General features: G+C 42.3%; 1 long non-coding RNA gene across 1 annotated transcript in view; it reads left to right on the forward strand.

Annotated features, from left to right (window-relative positions):
• Window positions 1–8,014, forward strand: part of LOC308255016 — a 417,404-nt gene that overhangs the window by 123,911 nt on the left and 285,479 nt on the right. The window lies entirely within an intron of this gene.

The following is an 8,014-nucleotide window of genomic DNA, read 5'->3' on the forward strand; positions in this document are numbered from 1 at the left end:
AGCTAGAGTGGTTTTCAGAGAATACTGCCAAAAATGGCTGAGCAGAACACATAGCTGTGTGAGTTTGGCAATGGCAGCGGAGACCCTTTTGTCTGCCTGTTATAGAGTTTAATCAATTGCAACGATAGCAGGTGTGTACGTGGGAATTCTTTGGCATTCTGCCTGGGTATCTTGTCTAATGCCCTCAAACAAATGCTTGCACTGACTGAAGCTCTAAAAAGGTTCTAAGAAGAGGAAACAAGGTAGGAATCTTTTCTGAGGTCACAGTCATGAAGAAGTATATTCAGGTGATTTTAGAGCCACAGAATCTCAAACCTGAATAAAGACACATCCTATATAATAAAAGCCTAATATGCAAATTGACCAAATAGCGGAACGACCGATGGAACAACCAGTCACTATGACGTGCACTGACCACCCGGGGGCAGATGCTCAATGAAGTAGCTGGCCCCAGCCTTCAGGACCCAGGCAAGCCAAGGCAGGTATCATCAGGGGCCCCCTGATTGCCCAGCAGAGGGAGGCAATTGGTGGCAGCGAGGGGTGGGACCAGTGAGCGGGCGGCACCAGGCTGGCCAAGGTGGGTGCCAGTGGGGACCTCCCGGTCGCCCTGCTGGTCGCCCCACAGTTCGGCCCTGATCTCCGGCCAGGCCTAGGAACTCTACCTGTGCACGAATTTCATGCACTGGGCTTCTAGTTGACTGTTATAAAAAGACTAAAGTTTTGTTTGTCCTAAACAGTTTAAGAAAAAAAATAGATCAACAGTTGCAAAGTAGTTTATTTCATATATATTTGAATAATTAGAACATTCGATGACACCCATTTTACATGTTGACAACCTCCTGGGGCTGAGCAGTGAGTATCCCCTATAGATGGGGCCTGCATTTGCTGGCTCTCAACCATCCACATGTTTTTGATATGTCTAGGTCTAGCCTGCCTTTTACTCATTTATGTAACTTGCTGGGCATCTGTAAGCATATTTGCTTGTGCCACTTGCCAGGGATGGCTCAGAAGGTAGCAAGTGCATAGGGTGGGGTGTTGGGGTGAGGGTGGGGTTGGGATGGTTGCTGGCCTGCCTCAGTTCCTGAGGGAGGCATGTGTGGAGGACTCCAGGCAGGGAGAGGTGAGAAAGGTTTTAAGTGAAAGCTGGGGTTCTACAAGAAAAGAGCCTGACAAGGAGGGCCTGAAGACTTGTCCCGTATGAGGACTCCAGGGATCAGCCATGAGAAGACACATAATTGTACCCTCTATGTACCTGGTATCTCAAGACTGAAGGGGCTCAAGTGGAAAACTTGGTTTACAAAGCTAGAGCCAGAATGTGAATGGATTGTAGCCAAGTTGTTTCAACACAGGTGATTGAACTATATGGTGTTTTGAAGTGGTAATTGGCCTGGGTAATGTCTTCAGGGTTGTGATCCTAACAGATGGTGCTGTTTCACATCCTTCCATACAATCTCCAGGAATGGCTCTGTAACATACTTATAAGGCTTATTCGAGAGGTTCACAATCCAAGCCTATATTCCAACTGGATGGCAATCTGTTTATTAACAATGTTATCGGAATGTGTGTAGTGGGTATTAAATTTTTGAAAGAAAAAGATATACACAACTGCTTCCCAGGCCACCCTCACCCCAGCACATTACTGATATACTCATGTGCATTTTTGCAACCCTTAAAAATTCCCTTTAAATCCTGGATGGTATGGCTCAGTAGGTTGGGCATTATTCTGTGTACTGAGAGGTCACTGGTTTGATTTCCAGTCAGGGGCACATGCCTGGGTTGCGGGCTCAATCCCCAGTAAGGGGTGTGCAGCCAATTGAATTTTTTCTCTCATGGATGTTTCCATCTCTCTCTCCCTTCCTCTCTCTCTAAAATCAATAAAAATATTTTTTAAAATTCCCTTGAAAATCACTTTAATTTTAATATGCAAAAGATGAAGAAGAAAGAACACTTAAAAAGCTATAGGATTCAGATACTTCTTATTTATAAAAAGAAACATGGTGCTTCAAGATATGCTGGACTGAATGCTTTGAGGAAATATCATTTTCATCATTTGAAACTTTATTTAGGGACCATATTTATACATTTTAGAAAAAAATCCTGTCTTCTCCCAGCCCAAGTAAGTCATTCTAGTGGTATTTGTACCCTTGGACTTTACTTGAAGTGAAATCTTTTAGTTCTACCTAGCAGATAGTAAATGTCAACAATTTAAAGTGGCTTAATTCTGATCTCTAAATTTTCCCTACTGCTGAATGCTACAAAATGGAAAAGGAAAATAAAAACTATTTGCTACATTGAGAAACATGTGCAATCTCTATTTGACTTTCTTTAGATGTGAGATCTGTAATTATAAGATCTGATTTTATTCATTATAACTGGGAAAGCTGCAGTACTTTAATTAGCAATGGTGACAGTAAGTACATCATTTCTACTTCAGTGCTTTGAGTTTTAATGTTTTTCTTGGGTGTATTTAATTGATATAAAAACATTATACAGAGGTTTGGTCAGCTAAAGGTTGATTTTTCTAGTACTTGAAATGAGATGCATTCAGTGGTGAGGCACAGTGTATTAAACTACAATCTGCACAGGAGAAAAATAGCAATTTGCCTTTTATTTGACTTTACCACTTGTATTTATTATGGCTGTGTCCTAACAAATTCAACATTTTCCTATTGTGCTGTGATCCACTGTATATAGTAGTTTACATATTTTATTCTAAATTTACTTCATAGTATTGGGTTTTAATTTATTAATTTCCATATAGTTTGGGAAACTTACCTTGAAGATACCCTTTTATATCTACAATAGTGGCCTGGTGCATGAATTCATGCACATTGAAAGGAAATTAATTAGAAGAAATATTTTAATATTGCTATTCGCCCTTTCTCTATAATAGAAGTGTCAATAAATTCATGATCGACAATGACAGATCAAAAACACATGCGTGCAATTGGTGCCAGCAAGAGCTTTATATGTATCATACATGCACGAGTCAACTTAGCCTTTTATATATATAGTATAAACTTGCTTAATTAGACCTGCTTTCTGATTTAGCTAAACTTTTTTCAGCCCTGTGAAGCACCTCAACTTCTCTTTCAGGTAATTGTCAGCAACACAGCAGTAAATATCATCATGAAGCAGATTATTATTGTAGGTCACGCAGGGAGAACAAAGGGTAAAATATTTAACTGCAGCAGTGTTTGACTATATTCTGCGCAGTGACAAAACCTGAAGTCATTTTCAAGGTCCACCATTTCTTACTTCTTTTCAGTCAGGTCGTTTCTAAGCTTTCTAAATCTCCGTTTTCTGGCTAATGAAAAGAAAATAGGATTCCACCGAGTCTCCTATCTACCTACTCCAGGACTTCTGTGAGGATAAAATGAGATGAGGCATGGGAAAACACTTCACAGACATTTGCACCTGGCTATAAAGCAAGTTGTGTTCCTGGGCTGAAGAAACTGCAAGGAGGCTAGTTGTCACTAGGAAGAGGAAGCCAGGTGTTGCTATGTGATGTCATTATCTGGTGCCCACACACCGCATTTTGCACCATGGGGTCTTGGCAGCATTGGCTGCGATTTGGTGGGCTGTCATTCTGGGCTGGTGGCAGGGCCTGTGTCCCACTTGGGGAAAGCTGAGTGTTGCTTTGTGGGCACCAGGTCCATGGTGCCCTTTCTCTGTAAATGGCCAGTGTGTGTCACAGCAGCTCCTGCATCGAGTGTCTGGCCCCTGGTGGTCAGTGCATGTCATAGCGACCGGTCAGATGGTTGGACACTTAGCATATTAGCCTTTTATATATATGGACTAGAGGCCCAGTGCACGAAATTTGTGTATGGGGATGGGGGTGTGTGTCCCTCAGCCCAGCCTGCACCCTCTCCAATCTGGGACCCCTCGAGGGATGTCCAACTGCCCGTTTAGGCCTGATCCAGGTAGGATAGGGCCTAAACGGGCAGTCGGACATCCCTCTCATGATCCAGGACTGCTGGCTCCCAACTGCTTGCCTGCCTGCCTTCCTGATTGCCCCTAACTGCTTCTGCCTGCCAGCCTGATCACCCCCTAACCACTCCCCTGCCAGCCTGATTGACGCCTAACTGCTCCCCTGCCAGCCTGTTTGCCCCTAACTGCCCTCCTCTGCCAGCCTGGTCACCCCTAACTGCCCTCCCCTGCAGGCTTGATCGCCCCCAACTGCCCTCCCTTGCAGGCCTGGTCCCTCCCAACTGCCCTCCCCTCTTGGCCTGATTGCCTACAACTGCCCTCCCTTGCAGACCTGGTCCCTCCCAACTGCCCTCTCCTTCTGGCCATCTTGTGGTGGCCATCTTGTGTCCACATGGGGGCAGCCATCTTTGACCACATGGGGGAATCCATCTTGTGTGTTAGAGTGACAGTCAATTTGCATATTATTCTTTTATTTTGGATTAGATAGGATAGAGGCCTGGTGCATGGGTGGGGGGCAGCTGGTTTGCCCTGAAGGGTGTCCCGGATCAGGGTGGGGGTTCCCTTGGGGCGTGGGGTGGCCTGGGTGAGGGGCCTGTGGTGGTTTGCAGACCGGCCACGCTCCCCGGCGACCCAAGCGGAGGCCCTGGTATCTGGGATTTATTTATCTTCTATAATTGAAACTTTGTAGCCTTGAGCGCAGGCCTAGGTTGGCCACGAAGCTTGGCTTCCTCCATTGCCGGGAAAATCCAAGCCCCCTGCTCTCTTTGTGGCTGCAGCCATCTTGGTTGTGTTAATTTGCATACTTGCTCCTGATTGACTGGTGGGCATGGTTTGTGGGTGTAGCGGAGGTATGGTCAATTTGCATATTACTCTTTTATTAGATAGGATTATAATTAATACCACTTAAATATTTCTTCTAATCCTCTCCAAATTTTAATCTCAGAAAAAAAGAACTACAGATTCTGTTTTTAAAGAACATTTGTGTATGTGTTTGGGATTTCTTTCATTCCAAATCTAATATTAAGGTGCTAAGGCTAACATCTAAATTATTCTGTTTTATATATGTTTGTCTTTCAAATATATATGTTTCAAAAAATAATACAAGTCTCTTAAAGCTTTTTTTTTTTTTTTTTTTTTTTTTTATAAAATAGAGACAAGCTGGAGAAAGAAAAGAAAGAACAAATATCTTAGAAATCCATGAAATTCATCATACTGGAAATTGAATTTTAAGCAATTGTACTTAAAATTATTTTATGAGAATTTTTATCTCTAATGTATACATAACCATTCCATCAAGGGATGAGTCATAGATCACTTAGGTTGTTTCTAACAATTTTTTTTTTTTCTACCAAGACTAATGCTGGAACACTTGTGGGTAGAAACCATTTCCATATTTTAGGTTTTTAAAAGTTGGAATTCCAAAGGTAGATTTAATAGCTCCAGGGATATATTTTATTTAATATTGCTTTGCAGGAAGCAGAAACATATTTCTTAATACCCTCCTCCCTGTCTTTTTATTGTGTGTGGGCCTCATGAGAAGTTGGGAGGAGAAACAATGGAAATGGAAGAAGAAATGATAAGAACCATTGTAGGGTTTTGATACCCAGATCTTGTTTATTAACTGAAAAGGATTTGATGGAAGAAGGGGAGACAGTTTGAACAAGCTTGTCCCACATCTGTGTTTTTCCTTTGGGTTCTGATGGCTCAGAGACAATACCAAGACTTCTGAGATTTTATTGGGACAAGTCAAGTTAACAAACACTTGAGATTACTGTGTACTTTACAGAGCATATCTCACAGCAAAGTAGGTGGGCAGTTGTCTGGGGATTTCCCACTGAATTTGAGATAGTTATTAATCTATTGGGCTGATTGTGATTACTCCAAAGTCAATAGAAAATAACTGAGGAAGTAACTGTCCTGGTTACAGTTCTTTGGAGGTCTTGAATAATGCTGAGTTTTTGCTCTGCAATCTGGCACCTTGATGGCTTTTGGATTTCTTTCCTCTGCTCCACTTTTTCCCAGTATGGTAACTGAACCAGTCAGTGTGCCCAAAATTATTCCCTAGGCTCTGTTAATCCTTAAGTCCTTTAGGCAAGGAAAGTGAATTAAATACGTGAGAATACAATTGTGTGCGTGTGTGTGTGTGTGTGTGTGTGTGTGTGTGTGTGTGTGTGTCTTTGAAGGGGAATGAAAGAAGATTTTTGATGTTAAAAAGCAGCTTTCATACTTGTGAAGGTTGAGAACCACCTCTCCATACTGTGGACAGATGAGGAGAAGAGGAAGAAGTGATGGTGCTTTGTGTATCCCAGATCTCTTGGGGTGATGGGACCTCACAGATGGTTAATTCTGCTCCAAATTCTTGTGCAGCTTGGCTCTTCTGCAATGGTTTTTATTCTAGGTCATCAAGGTGGGCTGATGCTACCAGGCCAGAGGCTGGCTACAGAAGTACACTTAACTCTCTAGATTTATGCTTTCCCACTGATTTTGATGACCGAGCATTTCCTTTTCTTTGTTTCTAAATCATGCCTGCATTTAAATGTTTTAAAATATTCACCATTTTTGTTGTTTTTCACCAAAACAAGTATTATCAATATTTGTGAGAGAACAGGAGCCCTTTCAGTATTGCTAGAAATAAAATATGCAATCCATTCTCTACACAGCAGCCAGGGTGAGCTTGTAAGATATAAGTCAGATCACATCAGTCCCCTGCTTAAAACCTTCATGGCTTTTCATTGATCTTAGATTAAAAGCAAAACTCCTTATCATTTCCTACAAATGTCTGCATGATCTCGCTCCTACGACCTTATCTCTTCACTACTCTCTCTTGCTCATTGACTTCCAGCCACACTGGCCTTCTCTGTTTCCTGAACTAGCCAAACTCATTTCTGCTGGGAGCCTTTGACATGGCCATTTCCTCTGCCTGGCTGCTTTGATATGCTGGCCCTTAACATGGGTCAGGTCACAGCTCAAATGACCTCCTCAGAAAAACCTTCACCTACCACCCTACTGAAAGTAGCATGTTTTTCCCTTACCCAGTGGTCGGCAAACTGCGGCTCGCGAGCCACATGTGGCTCGTGAGCCGCGGTTTGCTGCTCTGTTGACTAATGAGTTTGCCGACCAGTGACCTAGACTCTCGATTCCAATAATTACAGGCTGTTGTTATTCCTTGTGATTAAGCCCCTATCCCAGTGGTCAGCAAACTCATTAGTCAACAGAGCCGCAGCTTGCTGACCACTGCCTTACCCAATCACTATCCCATCACCCTGTTTGTCTGCCTGAAATTATTTTGTCTATTTCTTCACTCATTTACAATTCAGAAAATGAACTCTATGGGAGGTGGGACCTCCTCTCTCTAGTTCATTGCTTCAAGCTCAGGACTAGCATAGTGCCAATAAATGCATGTTTTGGGGATGAATTAAATCATTAGTGTATATCATGTCATTTCCAAAGATGACAGAATATCATTATTGAAATTTAATTGATAAGGGATATTGGGATGTAGAAAAAATGAAAGGGATACTTAATTAGCATTAAAAATGCAATGGTTTCTCAGAACTCATTAAAATAATGGGATGGGATGTTAGAACACAAAAAGGTGTTTGTTTCCTTTAGCTCAGACTCTTACTTTACAGATATAAAAACAGACCCAGAGATTCTGTGAGTGGTAGAGCTGGGGCCAGATGGTATACCCCTGATTCCTACCTCCTGAGTGCTGCTTACAATCTCATGAGCCATGGCCACCACCCAGTGGGTTGGTCACAGCAATGAATATTAGGGTGGCCATTTGCTCTAGATTTCACAAAGCTATGGGAAATGGATTGAACATAACTTCCTGTCAATTTTTAAAGAGGCAATAAATGATGATATAACTACTCCCACCTTATTTGCAGTTTTGCTTTCTGCAGTTTCAGTTACCCATGCTCAACAGTGGACCCAAAACATTAAATAAAAAATTCCAGGAACAATTCATAAGTCTTAAAATTGCACGCCATTCTGAGTAATGTGATGAAATCTCGCCAGACCCACTCTGTCCCTCCTGGATGTCAATCACATCACCATGCTCACATCTCCACACTGTATGTGC

Source organism: Plecotus auritus, assembly GCF_963455305.1.
Source record: "Plecotus auritus genome assembly, chromosome: 7".
NCBI classification, from domain to species: Eukaryota; Metazoa; Chordata; class Mammalia; order Chiroptera; family Vespertilionidae; genus Plecotus; species Plecotus auritus.